General features: G+C 40.2%; 1 protein-coding gene across 2 annotated transcripts in view; it reads left to right on the forward strand.

The window, feature by feature from the left end:
- The first annotated feature begins 10,300 nt into the window (after positions 1-10,300).
- Positions 10,301-25,230, forward strand: part of LOC131884840 (calbindin-32-like) — a 77,153-nt gene continuing 62,223 nt past the window's right edge. For both annotated transcript variants that reach the window (XM_059232725.1, XM_059232724.1), the window contains exon 1: positions 10,301-10,532. The gene's annotated coding sequence lies outside the window, so the exon portion shown is untranslated. The remainder of the gene's footprint in view (positions 10,533-25,230) is intronic.

Here is a 25,230-nt window from a genome sequence, read left to right on the forward strand (position 1 = left end):
AAACATGTGGTTGGATATATCGCACGTTTAAGTCCAGAGATAGTATCACGATGCTAACTCTGTACAAGTCGATTGTTCAGCCGCATCTTGAATATGCCTCTCCCATTTGGGCTCCAATTAGTTCAGCAGGTTTGCAAAAGCTTGAGCAGGTCCAAAGATGTTTTGTTTAGGAACATTGAGGATATGAGAGAGGTCCTGTATTGGGAGAGGTTAGAAAGGTTGGGATTGTACAGTATTCAGAGAAGGTACAAATAGTATCTTATAAGTTTCAAAATATTGCCTGAACATACCGAGTCAAAGAGTGCCAAATATAGTTGAATTGTGAATCTGAAATCCTTTGTGAGCACCATGAATAATGCGCTTTTCTTAAAAAAGTGGCATTGTTCTAGCATTTTCGAATTCCAACTAGCATTTTTTTAGCATCGATTTAGTACGAGCTAGCATTGCTGGCTGAAAAAAACCTGGCCAGCCTGTTCTTACCCTTGCCTCCCTAAGTCGACACAATGCACTCGGACATGAAACTGGTCAATTGCATGGTTCAGATTTGCCCTCAATCCACTTACTCTCCTCTGTCTAGTTTTCCACACCCAGGGAGTAGGAAAGCCTCGTAAAAGAAATAGCTATACCAACCTTGAAGGACAATCGTAAACATGCTTAGTTCTTTCAAAAACCTTGCTTTTCGTTGAGATGCTTTGATTGCAGTGATATACTTTGCAGGTCTTGGACGCAGATTTCACAGAAAGATACCGGTCCAATTCGTGAGCTTGAAAACCTACGGCCTCTTCAATTGTCGAGAATTCCTTCATTATTAAGTCTGGATCATCGTTGGCAAGTTGAACAATTCGCACTCCACAAACTATTTGAAAAGTACACATTCATTTTTGTTCCATGAACATCCAGTTCGCAGCCAACAAACAACATATTCCTTTCAATCATTTGTGAAGAGACGAAAACTGATGACCCTGAATGATGTAAGCTGAGTGTGGTTGTTGCGACTTTTGAAAGCGACTACATCCGGCAACTGATCAAAATATACAACCTTGTCTTTTTGGGATTAAGAGAATACAGTCCATTTTTGATGAAATCATTGAGTCTTGTTGAAAGGATATTTATTGATCGCTGTAAAACGCCAAAACAAATTGCATGCTTGCTTTGTGTTCAATGGTTGGTGGGCTGTGTCCATTTTGACGTATTATTTTGAGTTTGGAAATGCACAAAATGATAGCTGGTTCCAAAGTCATTACATAGCTAATACTGAGAGCAACAACTTTTGCTACTTACTGAGCAGTTATTGTCCTTAACATATGTCCTCCTCCTATTCAAATCTTCAAAGATCTTCTTGCATTTGAAGCAATGGAAAAAAACAATCTGATCCATGAGACTTAGTAACTGTGTTCACATAGGCACTCCAAATTAGACTTGAAGGTGTGCAACAGATGAAGAACTTGACGAGAGTTGATCGCAAGCTCAGGCAAAATTAACACCCAGCCTATTTCGAAAATGAACGTAAGTTTACTGTTTTTTTGGTCACGCATCCTTCCAGCATTTTTGAACCTTTTATAAGTAAGGCCCCTACAATACACCCCTCACACCACGCAGCCATGAGATGCTTGGGAAATCAAAAGATCTTTTCAAGACAGCTTTTGCCAAAGTTGGTCATTACATAAAATGTTACTTTTGCCATAGATGGTCATTACATGAAACATTACATAAGAACTTTTTATGCGTCATAAAAGAAATAAAAAAGCTCTTAAATCAGGAGGGACTAGAGAGTTGGTTTGTTCAGAATTGTAATAAAGCTGGCATGAAAAGTCCATTTGATTTCCCAATGACTGATGGGAATGTAGTGTGGGGGAGTTCACTCTGGGCGAGTGAGTTCACTCTGGGCGAGTGAGTTCACTCTGGGCGAGTGAGTTCACTCTGGGCGAGTGAGTTCACTATAGTTAAGTTTAATCTGGGGGAGATTGGCGGAAAACAACAGTGGGAGATTGCTTTTGGGGAAACAGATGGGCACCGAACCCAATATATGGTATAGCACTGTATATGAGCAAGCTCAATCTCCTTTGCATGTTGCTTTTTGTACTTCACAATCACAAAAAAACGGTGTTAATTTGAAGTCAAAAGTGAAAGATTGGACTGATGTTTTTGGGACACAGGGAAGGTGTAAAATGAACGGGATCTGAAGTATTTACCTCAATTTGATCAATTCTTGAGTACTTTGACGCATGAAAAGATCATTTGGTCACAAAATTGAGAGTTGGTTCACGTCTGGCTTGTTTGGGAAGCCACTTTTGTTTTTATTTTGCTGTGGTCAGCCCCTGCCATGCTCCAACAAATGACGTCACCCAGCAGTCAGCTTTAGACTTCCAATTGCGCACCTGTTGGTTTTTCCATTCTTTCAACCAATAGCAGTCTTTGCTTACATTTAATTTAGATTTTGTGACGTAACGCCGCCAAGCCCTAATTGATATGTGGAAATATGATGCTGCAAGGTTGCGTGATACTGAAGGCTGTGTTTGGAAAATCAGGCCGATCTTTTTGGAACACACGGTAGAGTATTTTCTAGCCAACCAAGTGGGCGATTCTTCTGACATCCCAACATGCAATATCGAGGAATCTATGAGATAAGTAGGGCCGGCCTAAACTTGCAGCCTGCAAATTGTGAAAATCTTGCAAAAAAACTGCATATCCCAGAATTTTCTGCAAATTTTGCAACTTTATCAGCAATATTTGACATTTTTTGCAATATATTGTGCAATTTCAGCCATTTCAGCCCAAGATATTCAATTTTCTGCATTTTTTGATGAATTTGTGTCAATTTTGGCAAAAACATTGTGAGATTTGAAATTTTCCACATTTGGTCTAGAAATTTATTTGACGGAAAAGTCCAAAATAGGTTGCATATATCAATAAACGCCGGGATAATTTTTCATCCATCCATTTTGAAAAGTACTCTCTCTCTTATCATGGGAGTTTTTGGAGAATCACTCTATTAAAGGTTGGCATGCAACATTCTTCTTCTTTAAAAGTCAGACACATCTAAACATGTTTCCATGTGGTATAATATGGAAAGAATTGGCCTGCCATCATTTTCAAGAAACTTGAAAACAGGGTAATTTTATCTCTAACATGTAATGAAACATAATCTTAATAACAAAAATGTTGCGTAATGTGGCATTATCATCATGTTGTTGGAGAACTCAGGTATCTATTTATCATGAAATATTAGAGAGATATGCTGAAGATTCTTTTGTATCTGATTGGTCTGAGGAACAGCTTGAACAATGCAAGAATCTGCTCCCCAGGTTTGTTTGTTTGTTGAAGTCTCAGATGGCACTTCTCTCACTTGGCCTGCCATCTAATGACGTGTATTCCAATTGAGGGATATTCCCAATTTGATGTCACAACCAACATTTATTATTAACTCACTCTCAGGAATGACCACAGGTTTGCCCATTTAAGCAGTCAATGCAGGAACTCATTTTGTAATTTAAATTTTGCAAAAAAGCATGAAGTTGGTTGAATCAAACCAGGATTCGCAAATTAGAGAGCAGATGCTCTACTAATACGGTACTACAGCTGGCCTCTCCTCCCCAGGTACAGTAGGTTCAAATGATGGAGCTTCCTTTTCATTGACTACTGCTTGATTGGGAAGGTAAAAATAGCATTTACAGCCCTCTAGAACGAGTCGGTGCCAATGTTTTAACAAGTTTATTTGCAAGTGTTTGTGCAAATTCAGGTGACTTTTTTATGCAAACTTGCTGTCAATGAAGACCATGTTTATATGCAAATTTAGGCCCGCCTTAGGGATAAGTAACAACCTAAAGATGAAAGAAAGAAAAAAGAAGCACACTCGATCAAGGTAGTTAAAAGATAAAATTTAAAGGCTGCGGAACTTCTGATAACAAATCGCCACGGAACTCTGAATAAAAAAATATAGAAAAGGGGCCTGAAAGGACTCAAAAATGGCTGAAGTAGGGGAGGAGATGAATCAAGATGAAAAAGGAAACCTTTACTATACTACCAATATGGAACAGAATTGCCGCCGTCATGTCCTCGGAGTCGTCTCCATGACAAATGGCAAGAATAGACAAGAATGATAATTTCTCAATATCAAATCAGACGTTTTCAGACCTCATTTGGTGTGTTAGGATTTGAAAAACCGGCTGTTACACATGGTTAATCAATGCCTTTGAAATACAGAGCACTGTTAATGCCTCTTTTAGCAGTCTCAAATTAGAGACAGTATGTTTCTTGTCCAAAATAGTAATTGTGTACTCGGAAAACCTGGATTTTAACCTTTTTCCCTTTTCTGACAAACACTTTTCGCAAAATGTGACCCATTAAAAATCTACTTGTTCCTTAAGAATGGTTTGCTCATCTTCCGTTCCATTTCCTTATTTTAAATCTGTTTTCGGTCAGTTTAAGAACTTGTCTCCCTCTTCCCCTCTCCATTCGTGTACATTTGAAAGGTGACAACATTGAGATAACATCAATAAGGTATTTCGCAACAATTAGATGTTTTCCCAAACACAATATCACAATCTCATAAGTGGGTGCGCCACTTTAATATCGATCCTAAATCATCGAAACGGAACCGCCACATTTGGAGAACATGGATGCCCAAAAAATGGTCCCTTTATTACGTATGGATTTGAATATACTTTAATAATGTGGCATACCGTTTGGATTGGCCGGTTATATTCCTGTTCATGTTATTCAAAAATATGCTAATTTTGATATTTCATCTATTTGATAAAAGTTGCTTATTTTGAATCAAGCGCAATGTTGCCAAACCCTTAAAATATGCACTTTGAAGTAGTTATATTTTCTTTCATTCCTCTCGTTTTGGACTGCACCGTCTCATTCGAGTTGAAACGATTTAAGAGAGTAAGAGAGTGTTTGCGACCATGTGATTATGTGACGGGATAAACGAGGAAATGAGGACCACGTTTCGTTGTAGACCATTTTCCAATGCGTGTAATGTTTGCTATTGATAATCCTGATCTTCATGCCAACCAAAATTTAATTAACACAAATTTTGGCTGGCATGAAGATCAGGATTATCAATAGCAAAACGCATTGGAAAATGGTCTACAACGAAACGTGGTCCTCATTTCCTGGTTTAGCCCGTCACATAATCACATGGTCGCAAACACTCTCTTAAATCGTTTCAACTCGAATGGGACGGTGCAGTCCAAAACGAGAGGAATGAAAGAAAATATAACTACTTTAAAGTGCATATTTTAAGGGTTTGGCAACATTGCGCTTGATTCAAAATAAGCAACTTTTGTCAAATAGATGAAATATCAAAATTAGCATATTTTTGAATAACGCCTTCGGAAAAAAGCCTTTAGAACTGCTGGGATTCCAATCCCAGTAGCGGTGAGGAAGTCCGCAAAAGAAAGTAACAAAAATGACATTTTTTTCGAATTTTGATTCAACCTCATTTTAATTCCATTCCATTTTCGATAACAGCCAATATGGAAACCAACTCTTTCTTATGACAAGCCTGTAAACAACATTAACAATACAGGTTAATAGATCGAGTCTGGAGGAGTCTCAATGATTTGATACGACCAAATTCACGTGGATCTATTTGATAGATTCACTCAGAGGTGCTATGAATGATGGATAAAGATGTGATAACAATTTGCAATTGAAGTATGTCAATTGCATCAGCAAAACTGTAATATTGATTTCAAATGTAATCAATTATAACTACTTTGATTTCAAGGCACTCAATTATGATCACTTAATTTCAAACATTGTCATTAAAGTACAATTGCTGAGTAATCTAAGTGCAATTATGCAATTGTGATTGCAATCTTGCGGTCATTCCAAACATTAAGTGAGCAATAAATTGTGGTTGTTAGGAAGCGGGTGGATCCCTTCTTGGCGAGACTCATCATCAGGATTTATAGAAAGAGAGGGTGTTGTCTTTTGATTCAGAAAAACTAACTCAAACAAACATTCAATCGTGCGGTTTTAGGTACATAGATCAAGTGATGTATGCCTCATACGAGCCAAACAACCAATTTCTAATTTAACCTAAAAATCTGGCTATTTGCGATCATCTGCGTTGACCTGGCCGTCACACCTTCAAAAGTTTGAAATTCTGCTAGGCTAAAAAGGGAAAGTTGGAAAAGTTGGCCAAGTTTTGAAACCTGACTAGTTTGGACACTGGGCAAGTTTGGGATGCTGAGACCTCATCAAGATGGATCATCGACCTAACCCCGAAGAGGACCGAATCTTCTGCCCACTGCTTCTGTTTTGGCCGAGTTCGAAAGAGGTACGCGAAGAGCTTGGACATGGAAGTTTTACCAATTTTCAACTGATCCAACGGACAGTCTAGGAAAGAATGAAATTCCGCTTCAAAATATATCAGCCCACATATTTTCCCTTTGGTGAATCAAACTCTTTATTGATTTGACTTGGAGGAAGAAGCAGAGTAAAGTGGTACTAAATATGATTTTGCCGCTAAGTCTAGCAATTACTTGCTTTGCCAAAAGAAGCATGGAACGACTTGAACAATTTACAAGGATATCCGGAACAATATCTACAATATGCATGTCTGCTGGTTCTTTTGCCTTATTCAGTCGTGGAATTTCAAAATGCCATCAATGCTTCAACGACTATCGCCGAGATCAAAGCCATCATGCCATTGACATCAAGACGAACACCATGGTATTCCAAAAGAGTCATTCATCGGCCTTCCATTAATTTTCGTCAATAATAAAAAAAAATTAAAATCGTCTATATTTTCTGCTATTACAACTTGGCTATCTTTCACTAATCACCTCAAATCAATAGCCAAAACCAGGTCCAAGATCAGATACATGGGCAAAAAACGAACAAGTTCTCAGAACTTTGATTTACGAATATGGCGGGGTCGAGGACGACCAATAATTCGAAAAAGGCCACAAACTCAGCCACCACGACCCATGATAGCAGCATCAATACAATCGATGTAATATCAAGTTGGAGGAAGAAAATTGCTACCTACGGCGTGAGAAAAATTAACTTTTCAAACGAATTGAACAATGGCACAAGTCAGGGATTATTTGGCAGTCAGAGGTCGCGTGGGGAAGAGTACACAGTAACCCAGGGTGACCCAATGATCAGCTCACAAAAAAACCAAACTCGGGAATTTTTTGAGTATCGGAGGCTAGATTGCCAATATAAAAACCATAGGAACTAAACAGGCCACAACGAGTGCAAAAAGATAACTGATTTGGAAATTTGGTCAACCTGAAGAAACTGTTAATAAATTGCTTGAAGTTATTAATGCCCATGTGAAAAGCTTTCCATCTATGTCAGTTTCAAGTGGTCTCGGAGAGTAGGCTTCAATTAGAGGGCTCTAGCTTCAATACATGAGAAATGCTGAGCAAGTAATGGCTAGGTGCCTGTGCAAGGCGTTTTGTTGTTCCCAACACTGCTGTTCTATTCTATGAAGCTTTGCGCTTTGTTGGGAAATCTCCTCCTTATGGTGCGTCTACACGACAAATAATTCGGCAAATAATTAGTCATTTCACAAACATTTCTCGATTTGAACATGTTTAAAGATTGTTTGCCAAAGAGCAAATATTTCATGGACGACAGCATCCTCACCAGCCCTTCGAACCAAGGTGTCCATTTTCAGCCAGTACAGAACTTAACTCATTCGATCCATGATGGTTTATAACAAAGAAAAATGTATTGATTGTGGTTCATTTTGACACAGGAGTCAAAGTTAGCTAGTTTTTGTAAGATTGTGAAGTTATCCTTCAGTAAAAACATGTTGCGCTCTTTAGCTCTTTAAGCACCGGTGGTCTCTAGCAACCTCTTTATCCTAAAATTCACGTAACCTTTGCCAACGTACTTTTTGCTTTTTAATCTTGTTTCTTGTTTTCTTTGCAATCGTGACATGGTAAATCACGCAACATAAATCTGCCTTTGTCTAGTTAAAGTTTTTTTGCGAAAGAAGTGACTTCATTTCTCTTTCAACCTTGTGCTGGCCAAAAAACGGCCCCATGAAAAATGGGGAAATATATTGACATCACTTTCGGACAGGTTGATTATAAAAGGTTTCTATGTTTACTTTGGACTATGGAGATGTTAACTTATTAGTTGGCAAATTCCACCTCCGATGACTTTTTTGCTTACCAATCTAGGATATTGATCAAGATTATTCCATGAAAATCCCATTTGTAGTTCACGGTACTTATGAAGCCTTGCCATTACTTTCAAAGCCATCTATTAGTTCAAACAGTCTACTTTGTAGTGGCTGTGGTTTCCTGGTGACACAGATGTGCCTTTCAATGTCAAGTAAAAGCACTTGTAACAATTAAACGTTTCTCGTGGTACATTATTGGAGCGCTCTGCAGAGCCGCGTTCTAAAAAGCTATAAATCATTGCTTTTTTTGTTAGATCGAATCAAAAAATCGACTTTATATGAAATGGCTTTGTCATGTTCCAAGGCATTGCACATCGTTGAATGGGGTACTTTTCATTCCAGCTTAATATTTTGCCGCACGCTAAACACATTGTGTGTTCCACCTGCGAGAGCCTTGATATCAACCCTGTAATTCTCCGCTCCAACGCAAGGAACCTCTCGACGTTAGAACCTGGAGCAAGGAACGTCTGGAAGGAATTATTACTGAAAGTCAACTTTTGAGTCATGGGCCATAAACTGATCAAACTTCGAATAAATTTCAGATTAAAAGGACACCATTTAGCTTGATTTTCATTCACGATGTCAATGCATTTCGTGTTTGTAAGATATGAATGATTGGTGAGGATGGTCGTAATGAAGAACCCTTGATCTTACTACAATATTTGATGTAAAATGACGTGGCCTGTTGGTAAGAACAACTCTAAACATGGAGTGTCAAGTTGAGGACCAAAATCGCCATCTTTGTTTCCAATTCCCTCAATTAAGACTTAGCCATGTGCAGATTATGTTCCCAAATGTAATACATTTTTACATTGCTCACATTAATCAAAGTGCGTCAATTTTGTCAACACCTAAAGCTCAGTACAATAAAGTGCATAAATAGCAAAATTTTACCTAGAACGGCTGTAAGTTTTGGTCAAAAGCAGAAACAAATAGTATTAGTTTTGAGATAAAAAAGATGTTGAGAATTAACACCATTTTCTTCAACCCTAACGTTTGTTTCAGAGATATTGGGAGAAGAAGCCATTGCAAGTCTAAAAAGCGAAGTAAGAATAATGCACTACAGAAATAGTCCTTTTAAAATGAGGAACTTCTTGATCTTCTAAAACGCATATGCAATGATATCAATAGATCAACTAATTCAAATAAAACCACTTGCAATGCGTCTTGAAGTTTAAGAGAACAACTATATTTGGTTTCTGGCATCAACTCAATGTCAAGTTTTGTTTGCTACACCGGAATATACGGCCAAATATGTTTATAAGCAATTCATTACAAATTAAGCTCTAGACCAATTACATCTGTTGTCAATCAGAAATGGGATCAGGAACTTGAAGTTGGAGTGCATTGTGTAAGTTTATTCAACTAGGGGCGAGAAAAGAAGTGATATTGATTGTATTGGTTGGTCTGATTTGTCTTCCCTATTCCCTACCAAAACGCACAATTTGCACTCTGACGCAAAATGCGTGTTCTATGTGACTGTCCAGTGTCCACTCCATGGCGACATGTGAGTAACACTCTCCCACCTTCGCGAAAACTGAGAGGAAGATGTATATGATTATCCAAAAGTTTGTACTTCGGCCTCAAATTGGCCAAAGGATTCGCAATCCATGACGCCCCCAATTAATACAAAGTGATACAACACAAGACGTGACAAAAAAAAGATTGATTGCAATTGGATGCCTAGAATCAGAAATGTAATTTTTGTTCCATACCTTTCCGTCCACTTTGCATTGGTTCCTAGTTAGCCTTGCCCTCCTTTTGCAGCTGTATCTACAGCTTCGATCTGAGGCCTTGCTTTCTACTCTCATTTCCCTCCATATCGCCCTTTTTCACTTGTCCCTCTTTGGCCTGTACGATGCTGTCAGCTCTCGAACGAACCTTTGGTGGAGCTTTCGAGCTCGAGGCCTTTTAACCTTCCAACTGGAGCAAGCACGTTCAAGGACCGCCGGTGTGTAAGTTGAAGGAAAGGGGATCGAGGAAAAGCGTTTTCGTCTCGTATTGCAATATAGTGCGATTGAAGGCACAAAAATGAAGGGCCCTCGCCTTCTCTTCCCACCCCGACCGGGCTCGTTCTCTCTCTCTCTCTTTCTGTCTCTCATTCTCATTCTCCCTCTATATCTTTTTTTTCTCTCTCCTAACCGCGCGTGCTTTAATGGAACACCAAGTTTGTTTTGGTTTCAGTTCAACTTTTGAGGTTGGGTGTTGCATTGGAACAGAAACTACCTTTCTACCATCAGCAGATTTTTTTGACTGCATTTTGTCACCATCAATTCAACAAAACCTTCCTTTAGTGCCCCATGAAATAACTAAGCGAAACTTTACTACTCTCTTACATTCGTCTGGGAAGTGCTTTCTGGTTTAACCTGTTGACAAGGTGAGTAGGGGAATGTAGCTTCAGTGTTCGATGAAGAATCAATTAAGGGGCATTAGTTTGTCTCTATCTTCACAGACTTCTAGAGATATGGACCTCGGATAGAAGTGAAAAAATCGGATCTCCTGAATCGCTCATTTCATTCAAAATCAAATCAGCTGTGAATATTTTCTTGCCACATATGTAAATGAACTTGGCCCGAACTCAGGGAACTCATGAAATTTGAATCTTGGGCCCACTCTTGATCTACCAAAAAACCTTTTGAAATATCTATTAACAATTTATTTTCCTAAACATTTTTGAAAAAGCACCCATAGTTCTCCGACTAAGATTTCGCACCCCATATATCTAGAACTCGACGTTATCTCGAATACTAACCCAGCCTTGCCAAACGAAAAAAGCGGATTTAATCTTTACATTGTACCGTACATACACAAAGCTTACTGCCGTAGTATATTTTTTTCTTTCCAATGTCCTACGCTTAGTTTGGCTCTAGGCTAATCAGTCCAAGCTTCTTTGTGGCATCTAAATTACAATATGAGTTGCTGCTTTAGCAGCTTAGATGGGCAAAACTGTGGGCATTCCCGAGAGTAGGGCAAAAATTAATGATAGCTAAGATAACGGAGCGGGAATATCGCTTTATTGGGACACCCATCATCAGATGGCAGGACGAGCCAGAGAGCTACCAAATGACCCTGTAGCGAATCAGCAAACAAACTGCTTACACAATTATAAACATCATCTACAGTCGCATTGAAATCGTCGTTTTAAACGATTGTAGTGTAGTTGTGTTTCGTTTGTTTTCGTTTGATTGTACATTGACAATGCTAAGTTTCAATTTGCTCTTGTACAGTGACTAAAGCCCTGATTTCACTAAAATTTCGGATGTAAGGTCAAAAGATCAATTGCTCTTACCAAGGAAAATCTCTTTGCTTATTTGGGTTCCGATAATTGAAACGGCCATAGCTAAACGTTGGAGCGATGGCCTCCGTGCACTTCGTCCTTCTTAGTTAGACCATATTTTTCTAGACACTGGATGTCGGACGACCGACCCACTCGGTGGCCTATACTGCATGTAAGTACAATAAATTTGTTTGCGATCGCTTCCCAGAGGACCTCCATTGTACTGTTTAGCCATTCAAATGGCCAATCGTCCAAATCCAGTGTCTAGAAATCTTCGGTTAGACATGTTCCTAAAGTTCAAATAGTGTATATGAAAGGAACCTCATTAGCATTTCGCTATAAAGTTTGAAAAAAGCTTGCTACGACATTGTAACATGTTCTTTACTCCCTTAAATGTTGTCAAAACTTGCTTTGTCTCCAATCATTCCAATGTTTTAAGGTCAAATTTCGGTGAAACTTTCGACAAGAAAGTAATGGCAATTGAATAATTAGTATTTATTCAATGGCAAGTGCTTTCTTTAATATGAAGTGTATAAAATAAATGAAGGTTGAAGAAAATTGGCATTGACAAGTTCGCCTTTTCATGCTAACCAGTTTGAAAAGAAATCATTAAAATGCAAGGAGTAAAGTTTTTTGGAAATCCAAATCTGAATAAACTTCATCTCAGTGACAACCATTGCCTAATGGAAGAGTAAGAGCAGAAAAGTCACCTCGGAAGGGCGCAGCCTCCAAGATCCAAGAAGTGCCTTTTCATGCTCGTACTACAGAGCCCGAGTCTTTACAACGCCCGAGTCTTTACAACGCCCGGCAAAGTAAAGCACACTAGACGAAAGATTCCCACTGCTGAAAACACTCCTATTGTTGTTTTGTTTGTTACAAAGTCAGATGGCAGCTCTCATCTGACTGATGGGTGTCCCAATTGAGGGATATTCCCACTTTGTTGTCAGTCACAGCCAACATTAATTATTACTTCACCCTTGGGAATGACTGCAGGTTTGCCCATTTAAGCTGTTAAAGCAGCAACTCATGCTGTAATTTGAATATTGCAAAAAAACTTGGATTTGACTAGCCAGGGATAGAACCAAGATTCGCAAAAATTGGAACGCGGATGCTCTACCAATATGATACTCGGCCAAGCCTTCCACACACCTAGCTTGTTTTCTAACTTATGGAAAGGATTGACAGCTAGTGGCCATGACAGCATGAAAAGGTGACTCACATCTGCAAAAGTTAAATTATGAAGCTAGCCATTGTAACCAATAACCAATGATACTAGTTATGAAGATGCAACCCACCTCTAGTATGATTTCCTTTACGTTTGGGCAAATACATGATAGACCGGTTTTTCCCCAACTTGGCTTTGCTCACTCGATCGTTGGAGAATGATGGTGGAGTCTTATTCTAGCTCACCCCTTGCAGCCTTCCCTGGATATGAACTCACCACCTTTGGAGAACTTGGGCAAGCCCACCTTCTCCTCAACTACTGTTGTTGTCATATCCATGAATGACAGCACAGGGTAAGAGTCTCAGACTGTGGACACCAACATTCTTCACTAAAAGCAACGAATGCCAAACAATTCTTTCAAAGGATTACTCAACATTACTTTAACAAGACTTTGTAACCATGTTAAAGTAATCATAGTATATTGCTTCAGTTTCTATTTCTTTGTAGCGTCAAAACAATTAGGATGGCGATGCACTAACGAAACAAAAGAATGTAAAACGAAAAGTAGGAGAAGTTCACTCTTTAGGTCAGAAGAATTTGACAAAAAACATGTAGAAAAAAGAGCATGAAACAAATCTAGGGATCCAACATCTTTTTGTTTGGACTTGACAGCTGGCTGGATCAATCCAAGTGATTTGACAATTGGGCGATACTTTACAATCCAGAGATAATAATTCAGGGTAGCAATGATGAAAGAGTCTTGATAACTTCTACTTTTGCATTTGATTTCTGAACATGCCCTGTGTGCAAGTGTTTTTCGAACATACTATACGTACGCAGTGAAAAACACGGTCCGTCGCAAATGGGATCGGGCAGGTTCTTTGCCAGAAACTGGCCTAAAAGTAAAAATATTTAGCCTCTTATTTGACTTTTTCGAGGCCATGAAGTAGGTCAATTCAAGAATGCTTCTCTAGCACGCATTTTAATGACTATCTTACAACCTTATTCAGCAATGAGATCTTAGTCGACATCTTCAAACCCTGGGATGGATGGACAAATGTGTATTTTATCCCCAGCTAGTGGAGAACATCTGCACGTTATCTAATGAGCCTTCGTTTGTCAAAGATCTGCTTGTTGCCAGATGTGAAAAAAAAATTGCCGCAGGCCAAAATTGTACAATGGGGGAACTAGAAAGCTAGAACCACAGACCATATAATGACTAGACCTCGCATAGCGCGAGGAAAAATGCGAACACTTGCCTTCATCAGCTGGTGCATAAATTTTGGTGTACTGTGACTCATGCTTTTTCATCGGCCAGCGTGGCCGGATTCTGAGTGAGTTTATCACTGATGGCGTTCGTTGAAGACCCAGCGATTGTAGGTCGTTGCTACTAATCAGGCAGTCACCCTCCTCTTTTTTGGTGTGCAGAGTTGTTGACTTAATATCCATTTTCCTCTGCACCGAGGTCGGGCCAATGCGACATCTAGTGGTCTAGTGGCTAGAACATATCATTTAGCCTCCAACCTTTGTTCAGTTTTTGTCTTTAACGAGAATGAATTCGATTTGCTAATATGCTTGCGCATAATAGAAACAAAGATGATCAATGTGCACTTTTTTGTTGGAGATACTTTCCTTGGTAGAGATAATTGCAACGCTTGCAGAGAGAGAAAACAGGAACAAAAGAACTTTCTATCATGCTAAAAATCATCCATTGATTATAATTAAAGGTTTATTTTTTACGTCAGGCTGTCAGGATGGCCAATAAAAACAGGAGAAACCTAGCTAAAATGTTGAAAGCACTTTTTGTGACATTCAGGAGACTATGTTAAGGCCATGAAATATGGCAAGTTTTGGAAAACGCTTTTCTTTGTATAACCGTCTTCTAGTCATATCAACGTAGAGTTAGGTACGTCTCAATATTTGGCCATACTAACCATGATGAAACAAGCATGAAAAAAATGGATTAGCAGTATTTTGTTATTTTGAACATGAAGTAACTATCTATTTACACGTGGCTGGTTCCTTATTGAAGAGCTTTCCAATGGGCAAATCGTGTTGAGCTTTCAACACTGAGCAATCAACTTGTGCAGAGTTAGCATTGTGACACTATCTCTGGACTTAAACATGCGATATATCCAACCACACATTTGAAAGGCTATTCCCACCTGCAACTGGATGTGCTCCATTATTTTCGAGGACTACTCCTAAACCTTTCGTGGACAAAACTTGCTCAATATCGTTACCTCCATTATCTATGAGTGGAGTGTTGTTCAAAGGCATTGACCCAAAGTTCATGGAGTGGAATTTCATTCCGTTCAGGGCCATGTTACTCTCAGTAACCCAAGAGTAGATTCCATCTAGATCCTTTTCTAGGCCATTGGAATCTTTGCCATTGGAATCTTGACAATTGGAATCTTGGCCAATTTTGCCCGAAATTAACTTCGTGTCCTCAGCATAGGAGGAGAAACTGACAGTTATACTAAGCTTTTGAAGTGGGGCAACGAATATAATAAAAAGGAGGGGACCTCATATGGAGCCCTGGGGAACACCTGACCTGACATCATGTGTGTCGCAAAGCGATCCTTTGACCTTTACTATTTGCTTCCTATCATGAATAAAGCTTCTTATCCGATTGAAAACCTTGCCTTGGATCCCAATGTCTTGAATTATATTCAACAAAAGGTCATGATCTACTTTATCAAAGGCCTTGGCAAAATCAAGATAGACAACATCAACTGGCTCGTGTCTCTTTAGTTCCTCAATAATAAAGTTTGAACACGTAAAAATCTGGACATCGAAGAGTAGTCATAACGTTTGAAGTTGACAAGAAAAAAAAATCTGGATACACTTTTGAAATATCGTCTTGCTCATTGGTGACAAATGTCTTATGAAAAGTTTTATTCAAGAATTGAGACACTTGAGGCTTCAGAAGAACATCGCCGAAATCTCATTCTGCACGGACTCCTTGAAAATAAGGATGCCAGTCTATCTTGCGACAAAAGTTGATTTGACAAAATCGATGACTTAAAACTGCTTCATGAACAACCTAAGTATGGAGAAAACAATGGAATTGATAAAAATGATGATCCATTTGATCCCAAATGTGATACCAAAGTTATTTGATATTCATAAAACAAATCCACCAACTTTCAAGCAATGATGTGGCCATGAGAATCAGAAATCTTAATCTTTTGTTCAAAAGGTCAAAGAAAGGTCAGAGTTAAGTTCCTAGAACGCTCAAGTTGACCAGATCGCATCAATCAAGGAAAGTTGATATAGAAGCATTGTTTTGGCCCAACCAGCAAGTTGTCACTATGCTAAGGCAGAATGAAATGTTAAGAACAAAATGAAATCAATATTGCAGCCCAAGAATGCAACCCAGAAATGCGACCAATCACAGAAACTTGGTCATTTGTGAAAGGAGTTTTGAAGAAAACATACTTGACCGCAAAATCTAACGTCGAATGCAATATTAAATGGTTATGAGAAGTCAGGAAGGTCGATTCTGATCTCGTGCGGAAGTTGATGGCTAGTGTCAGGAGCAAATTAAGGTCACTGGTCCTTTAAGATAGATAAAACTCTGCTTGATGGTTTCATTAAGTAGAATTACCCTCATGTATGGTTATATATTTTTGAAGTTTCTAAAAAATAAGCTACACACGCAGGGAAAGTCACAATTTTTAACATCCTGATTTTTATGTGTTCAACCTTTACGTTCTATATGCTCAATCAGTTGGGTAACCGTACTAAAATGTGCTCGGAACCCATGCTGGCTAGGTGGAAGGACTTCGTGAATATCAAGAAATTCAACAGGTTTGAACTACAAGATGTTCTTAAACACCTTTGCAATATTCGAAGTGAGAGAAATCGGCCAATAGTTACTGGGGAGCGACTTGTCTCCAGAAAATTTGAACAACATGAGCCATCTTCAGAAAGAATGGAAACATGCCCTGGTCCAAGAAGTAACGCATCAAGTGCAAAAAAAGATGCAAGAACCTGTGAGTTTCTCATCAGAAACTGAGATTTCATAGCATCAGTAGAGCTCGAAGTCCTCAACCCCTGATGTATCTTGTTGATCTGTGACTACAAAATCATCTAATTGCTCAATTTGGCTAACAACGGCAATCTCATTAGACTCATCATTAGAGCAATGAGCTATTGCTTCTAAATTGAAAGGAGTCGAAAACACACCAGAGAACTGATCTCCAAGTATGTTAGCCATACCCTCTACATTGCCAATGACTACACCATCTACCTCAGAGGGACCTACAGGGTGTTTCATCTTTCTCTTCGAGTTTGCATAAGAGACCCCTTTGGATTTGACCTGACTGATTTTCAATATAAGAAATTGAAAGACCATTTTTCTTTTTCTTGCTTGGTCTCAAAATAGCTCAATGTGCTATATAATGCCACTTAAAACACACCAACAGTGCAATTTTAGAAAATGTGTTTTACAATCATAATGATTACACATCGTTTTGTATTCACTTAAATTTTGAGGACAAACCGTACAACAGGCAGACTAAAAGAGAGGACTCGAGTCTTTTACTTGTTAGGTCAAGCAAGAAGACTCTTCTTGTGAAATTCTAAGAAATATCGAGTTCGGCCAATTTCTCCAAAATCGAGTAAAAAGACTCGAGTGACTCGGGCTCGAGTCCGGACTCTCCCAAGCACTACTGCTTAGCTAAGTGTCCTTTCGATGGATCTGAAATAGATTTACCAAAATTTACCTTTTTGGAGAGTTTCAGTTACGGTTATTCAATGTTTTGAGCTGCTTTGAGATTATGCAAAAAATGAAGTGTCCTTTCGATGGATCTGAAATAGATTTACCAAAATTTACCTTTTTGGAGAGTTTCAGTTACGGTTATTCAATGTTTTGAGCTGCTTTGAGATTATGCAAAAAATGAAAATTATCTTTTACTTGTGATATTCAATCAGCACATTCAGTTAAAAGTTGGCAAACCTTTCAAACATGTGGTTGTGGATTTATCGCACGTTTAAGTCCAGATATAGTGTCACGATGCTAACTCTGTACAAGTCAATTGTTCAGCCTCATCTTGAATATGCTTCAACCATTTGGGCTTCAATGAGTTCAGCAGGTTTGCAAAAGGTTGAACAAGTCCAAAGATGTTTCACTTGTAACATCACAGGAATGAGAGAGCTCTCGTATGGGAGAGACTAAAAAAGTTGGGACTGTACAGTGTTCAGAGAAGGTACGAAAGGTATCTGGTACTGTACGTCTTCAAAAGCATCCATGAGCTTTGTCCTAACCCAGGATTTAGGGTCAATTCTAGTGACCGTACAGGCTTTATGTGTATTTTGAGAGCACCTTCAAGCCCTCGAGAATCCAGGCTAGTTTCAACAATGAAGTCCACCTCTTTTCTTTCTCAAGCTCTTTCATTGTACAATTTGGTTCTTGATACATCCGACCAACTGCCTACCAACAAACGCGTTCTCCATTCAATAAGTCGTCAATCATCAACGATCCCCTACAAGGCTGGCGGTTAGACTATCAATTCTGATTATTAAATCCATTGTTTTATTTCTAATCATATGTTCGTTTTAAAAAATAGGTTCATTCACATACAAAATACCGTTGCTTTACTAAACGAACATATGATTGAAAATAAAACAATGGATTTAATACTCAGAATTGATAGTCTTACCCCCAGCGTTGTAGGGGATCGTTGGGCCAATTAACTGCCTTGATGATTGACGACTAACAGAATGGAGAACGGGTGGAGAACGTGAATGGAGAACGCGAATGGAGAACGCAAGGTCGTCGCTGAAGCTGACCCTCGGTCTGGGATTCATTGGATGAACACGGCCAAACCCAAAACGATCTGGCGGTTGATGTGCTCGACATGGGCGTTGTTGTGTTGGTTGTTTTTGTCCCTATCCATCCGTAAACCTCACCAGGGCTTTGTCAAGAACTCTCGCCGAGTTGGGGCTGGGGTTCTAGAGATCAAGTGAAAGCGTTGGAGGTCGTTTAGCACTGGGATGGGGGTGGCCTGAATTGGTTGAGACTTTGGATGTGTTGTGATGGGTAGAGTTGGACACCGGAACTGACAAGGTGTCCCGCGGAGGATCACTGAGCCAGAAGGGAAAGTTGTTTCGTGGTACCAGAGGAGTATGGTGGTGGAATTGTTCAGGGATTATCTTCATGTCGTCCTCATGGCGAGTCTATACTTGATTCGTTGATTCATTGCGTAGCAAGAAGGTGGCATGTCCTTCTCTGTTGAGGACACGGTAAGGGCACGCTTTACATTGGGGGGGTGAATTTTGATCCACGGGTTTGGTCTCGTGGTATCACTCGTTGTCCAATTGTGATTGACGAAGGCTTGGTCTTGATTTTGCGGTTAAAATTTTGAGCCGCCCGAGAACGGTGCTCACTATCCCTGTTCTTCACCAATTCAGTTGGAACACCGGGGTATTCTCGGAATGTTTAAAAGTTCTGACCTATAATTCAAGAACATCATTTAGGTTGATGGGACATTTGCTACTGGGTGGGGTGGTTCGATATGCTCTAAGGCATCGCAATAGAGCCTCTCTCATAGACTTCCTAGATACATTACACGACTGGAAGGTTCTCTTTAAAACTTTCATGAAACATTCCCCTGGGTTTGCCCTTGGATGATGAGGGGCGGTGAAAGAATGTGAAATGCTGTATTGATGGCAGAATATTTCGAAATCACGAGAGCGGAAGGCAGGGCCGTTATTCGACCGTTGGTTTGCGGGATATCCATAGGTTGTATATATTTCAGTAAGGGCAGCCAGTTTCAGAAGTTGTGGTTGTACGGACGAATACGGCGGTGGGAAATCGGGAGAGGTCGCACCTAACCACCAGGACATGAGAGTTGTTGGGAAGTGGGCCAAAATGATCGATGGAGACTGCTTCCCATGCACGTTCTGGTGTGGCATGACATCGTTGTTCCACTTTGGTGGCCTTCTCAGTGATAGCTAGACACACCTCGCATTGCTGAACATGGGTTTCAATGTGTGTGTCCATGGCGGGGGAACCACGCCACCGTTCTTAAGCGTCGCTTCATGGAGCACGTTCCGAGGTGAGAGCCACCATGGGCCAGAGAGACAGCGCGCCCTCTTGTAGCTCTTTGGGAACAATAATTCGGGGGCCTCGAAGTACGTTGCCACCCTCCGATATCGTGAGCTCATGGAATACTTTTTTAAACGGTCGGAGGAGCGGGTCCTCGGTCAAAGTGCCGTTATGGATGGACTTCTTCATGGCCGTGAGTTGTTTATCTCTGCGTGTGTATTTATNGAATACTCCTCTAAACGGTCGGAGGAGCGGGTCCTCGGTCAGAGTGCCGTTATGGATGGACTTCTTCAAGGCCGTGAGTTGTTTATCTCTGCGTGTGTATTTATTTGTCACTGCTGGTGTCAGGGCGGCGAACACGTCCCCATTCAGGGTAGCATAAATGACTTTCTCTATCTCACAGCCCAACCCAAGATCTTCGAGGTCCAGGCAATGGAGAGGCGTGGCGTTCCGGCTAAAGAAGCCCGCAGGATGGGATTTTCTTGCTTTCCACATCATTTTGAACGACACATCTTGATGTCTGAGGATGATGCGATTGGTTCTGATCATCCAGGTCGGGTGTCTCGGAATATGGGCAAAAGGGGCTTGTGATCTGTTACAATGGTGACGTCTGGGTTGGCGACGAGGTAGATCTTCATCTTTGTTAGCCCGTGGTCAACCGCCATGGCTTCAAGATCAATCTGGGGATATCGTTTTTCAACAGCTGTGGTGGCCCGCAATGAGATGGCCACCGTTTGCACGTTGTGAACTGTGTCCCCCATGGGCAAGGATAGCGCACAATCCATCCCGATGGGCGTCAACAAAAACAAAGTTGGGTTTCTTTGCGTCAAAGTACGTCAGACAAGCCTGTTTGTGGGGAGAGTTCTTGAGCTTGTCAAACTCGAGTTGATGTACCAAGGTCCTCTCGTATTTCGCATGTTTAGAGGTAAGTGCTCTCAGGTTGGGCGTTTCCCTGGCTATGAAAGGAATGAAGTCAGAATTTGAACGGGAAATGCACAACAAGGACACAAGCTTCTCCTTGGTACCAGGCCTTGGCGAGTCTCTTAAGTTGCTGACTTTTTCATCGCATTAGTTTCTGTGTCCGTGAGGAAAGTGGATCCCGCGTTCATGACGGAATTGGACGCAACCGCCGAATCTTCGACCAACATGCCGTTGGCGACCACTTCGTCTAAGGCCCAGTTCTTTTGGATAGTAGCGTCGCGGGGGGTGCGATCCGACGTACCCTAAACCAGCTGGATTTTGGCAGCTAGCTTCACTGGGTCCCCCTCGTTGAAATCCACTGACCAAATCCGCAAAGAGCAGCCTGCCTCTTGCATCTGTCTGCAAACCTAGGGATCGATTCCCCGGCTCTTGACTGAGTGCACGGAGTTGGACGATAGATTGCCAATTAGAGGACTTCGTTCGGCTGGTAAAGTTGCCGTAGGTATTGAACAATAACATCGAAGGTGCTGGCACCATCCGCTTGAGCGTTCAGGTAAATGGACTCAATGTCATCCAGACCACTCTCGCCAATAAACCAGAGAAGCTTTCTTTTCTTTGCCTTGTTGAATGTTTCAAAAGCAGGGGCGTCGTTTGGAAGGGGTTCGTCAAGAATATGATCGCAGAATATTTCGAAACGGTTCATCCTGTTATGTGCCTAAGGACACACCCCTAATCCAATGTACTCGGAGGGTTATATCTTCACGTCCGTTCTATTCAAGATCAAGATTAGGAGAGAGAAAGGCAAAGAGAGAGAGAGAGCAATAGAGAAAGAGAGAGCAGATCAGCTGCACATGCCCATGTGCATGCAATACAAGTACACACCATCTCCCCTCACAGATGGAAGTATCCTCTTTCTCACGGGTTTGAATAAGTATTGGGGAAAAAATAGAATGACTGGACTTGCTGAATTAGTAAAATATGCGCAAAACGTCGCTTCTTGAAAAACTGGACAACTCATTTCTTCACCACGCAAGTGGAGTTAGCCAGTAAGGTATCAAATGTCTTCCTTGGCAATAATTGACGAAACATGATGATGCCTCAAGGTGTATAAAAAGTTGATAAGAAGACTACTATTTTGATTGGAAGAATCCACGTGCAAAGAACTGGAAGTCATGGTTGGTAATTGCAAAAGTAAAAGGGCGAGAGAGGGTGGGTATCCTCCACAGTACAAGGTGGGCATCATCCACAATTCAGAATGGGCATTCTCTACAATTGACGGTGGGCATCCTACACAAAACAGGGTGTGCATCCTCCACAATACAGGGTGGGCATTCTCCACAATTGACGGTGGGCATCCTACACAATACATGGAGGGCTAAAGGGCCCAAACTTGGAGGGCTACGGGCCACACGCGGAAGGGCGACATAAGGCCACTTGGAGAAAGGTGGGCCGGACAAGTCCACAAATGGCGTGCCGGGTTTTCCTCACCAGGGGGTTGGGCTTGTCTGCAAAAGGCGGTCCTTGGCTTGGATTCTTGACGATCTCAAAGGTCTATAAGTGTAGATTCATGGTATATGGACGTAAACAGAGGGCAGCAAGCCGGACATGCCGACTGCGCCGTGTTATGTCCCTAAGGACACACACCTCATCCAATATACTCGGAGGGTCATATCTCCACGTCCATTCTGTTCAAGATCAAGATTAGGAGAGAGAAAGACAGAGAGAGAGAGAGAGAGCAGGACGGCTGCATATGCCCATGTGCATGCAATACAAGTACACACCACATCCATTTCTCGAATGCTGATGCGACATCAGTCCCATAGTCGCTGGGTTTGAAGGGCAAGGGGCCCTTTGAAGGCAAGGGGTCCATCGGAAATACTTGGGTTCGTAGTCACGTCCCGTTCGCCAGTAAAACAACGGTACTCAGAATTGATGGTCTTACCCCCAGCCTTGTAGGGGATCGTTGGGACAACTAACTGCCTTGATGATTGACGACTTATAGAATGGAGAACGTTTTGGAGCTAAAAACGAACATGCAATTTTTTCATGCTAAAATAGCATAAGCTATAAAACCAAAGTTGTTCCTATCATTTTTGAGCTCCAAAATTGAATTGATGTTTTTCGGAATTTCTCTGGAAACTTTTTGAACACCGTGCTCAGATACTGGGTATTAAATTTGTTTTATCGTAAATCTGAACATTCCACTTTCATCCAAAAGGGACATTGATTATTCTTTATTACACGGTATTTACATTTTCTGATTAGGTGTTTGCTCAAATCCCAAGCCATCAAGATATGTTTTTCTTTGTCAAAGAGACAAAAGAAACAACTTTGGTGAAATACACATATTTAGAATTAGCTCTGATAAGTGTGTTGAATCGCTTAAAGCACATTAAAATGCATCATTGTACAAACGTAGTCAATCAGTATTAAACTTACTCTTAGTTATGTATTGACCTAAGATTTCAAAAACTTCTATTTAGCTGATACTTAGTTATTACAGTTTGAAACTTGCGTTTTGCACTTGAAAAGATCGAAATGGCCTATCTAATTATGTTTCAAGTTATTCTCAAGTTATTTTTCAATGACACAACAAGAAGTAATATTTTTCTATTTTCTTTAAGATTTCTGTAAAAGCCAACAGCAGCTAAAAATGTCACTTAAAATTTACAACAAAATGTAAAATTGCCTTTCATTTTACTTAGGTGCCAAAAGCTACACTTTCATATCATGTTCCAGTTTAATGAGACAATTAGATTTTCAAATTTGTCACTTTTTGCAATAATTTACTTCTCTGTTCTGGCGATTTTTTATTCAAGATTAATATAATTTTGTCAAAATTCAAAATTAAGCTTCATTAAAGTTAAAGTATTGCTCTAAAGTTATGAAATGTTGACATTAAGTCAGTTTTAAGTTATATTGCAAACTATTTTCGAGTTTTTATATCAACTTTAGAAACGTGAGATATTTTTATTTATTTGTTAGGCATATATCATATTTTTTGGCAAATGCTTTTACATATAACCGGAGCAATTTGTAGTCAAATTTGATGCAAAAAGTCCAAGATAGCTTTTTACAAAGTTGTTCCTTTTGTTTCAATTACAACGCAAATCGTTATTAGAAGTCTTGGCACTTGCACAAAAACTTTATCAGAATTGTGGTTACCACCGTGTATTGCCAAGCCTGTCGTTTTGTAATGGAAAAAGTAAATCAATCAAACATAGCTAGCTATGTTGACGCTCTTGGTCATGACTTCAATTTTTACAAAAGCAAGTGTTCAAGCACCATGCAAATATGGTTGACCATGTAAAAAGAAAAAACAAACACTGTCAAATGGTTACATAAATAAAATACGTGATCAAAATTTACTATGATGCTAAGTACGTATGCAGTTCAGTGTACATATAAAAACCGAAGAGGAGAAGAGCAGATAAAACGTAAACAGGGTAGAAGAGATAGATGATCAAATTCTTAGCTGTTATAAAGTAGGCGGTTGTCCAGATTGAACAAGTTCCATTTCACCTTCCGTCGTTGATGGAATTGTGGAATTGGGCGGGGAGCCGCCTTTAGGTACATGGTTGCCAATATTTCAACGAAATGTCAGGCCAATGAAAGTAGGATGTAGACAATTCCCTGACCAGAAAGGACAGCTTGTGCCCGGACATCACCTTCGGAAAGGTCAGATTTCTACCATACACTTTTATGGGCTCGGTTTCGCATATGAAATGCGTGGATGTATCATTGGCATATTAGAGGACGCGCATGTATCGCTTGAGTAACTTGGTAAAGATCGGATCAGCGGATTTGAGGGCGGGTTCATGTAGTCGGTAGAGACAATTTGAAGTCAGGTAAGTCCGGAATAATTAGACAGTTAGTGGAAAAGAAAGATTCTTGATAAGAAGACCGTCTAATGTACATTAGATGTATCCGATCCTGGCTGTGGCCTTGATTTTTGTGGAGTTGGGATGGCTGGTAAATGAAAGTTGATGGAGAAGGTCAAACCGACACAGCCATTTTGGTGATGATTTCAATCGAACTTTTGGCGATGTAGAAGAAGATGGGAGGGAGGCAGACAGACAGACAGACTACCTTTATGGAAAACCATGGCCTTCATATTGATGGTATTGACCGGATTGAGGTAACCTTGAAGCGCATGGGTAGCATTTTACAATACCACATTTGAATCAGCCAAGAGAACCAGGTTGTCTGCATATTGAATATATTGAAGCATAAAATGGTTAATGACCGACTAAGAAGTTCCAAAATAAGTAACATTATTTACTATATATTTAAACTAGAATCTTTGATTTAAGCGAATGCTTTAACAAAGAAGTGGCCATAACACTATCCCAGCATTTTTTGTGATCCAAGAACGAGGTCGAACGTCCCGCACATTGTGAGGTTCTGTTTCATCATGTGTAAATGATGAATGATGTTCATCATCCGGGTCTGCTCATCGTCTTAGAGGTATGTGCCGAAAATATTTTAGTACGCATGGGTGAGTCACGCCGTTGATTTGTCATCCCGTACAGTGGCTATAAATGAAACATATCGAATATTACTGAAGGTTCTAACACATTGTCAGTGTTTTAGAAAAAAAGAAAATATACTTTAGCCTTGACTGATGTGGACAAAAGTTCTGGACCAAAAAGGCTGGA

The sequence above is a fragment of the Tigriopus californicus genome, chromosome 8, assembly GCF_007210705.1.
Source record: "Tigriopus californicus strain San Diego chromosome 8, Tcal_SD_v2.1, whole genome shotgun sequence".
In the NCBI taxonomy this organism is placed as follows: Eukaryota; Metazoa; Arthropoda; class Copepoda; order Harpacticoida; family Harpacticidae; genus Tigriopus; species Tigriopus californicus.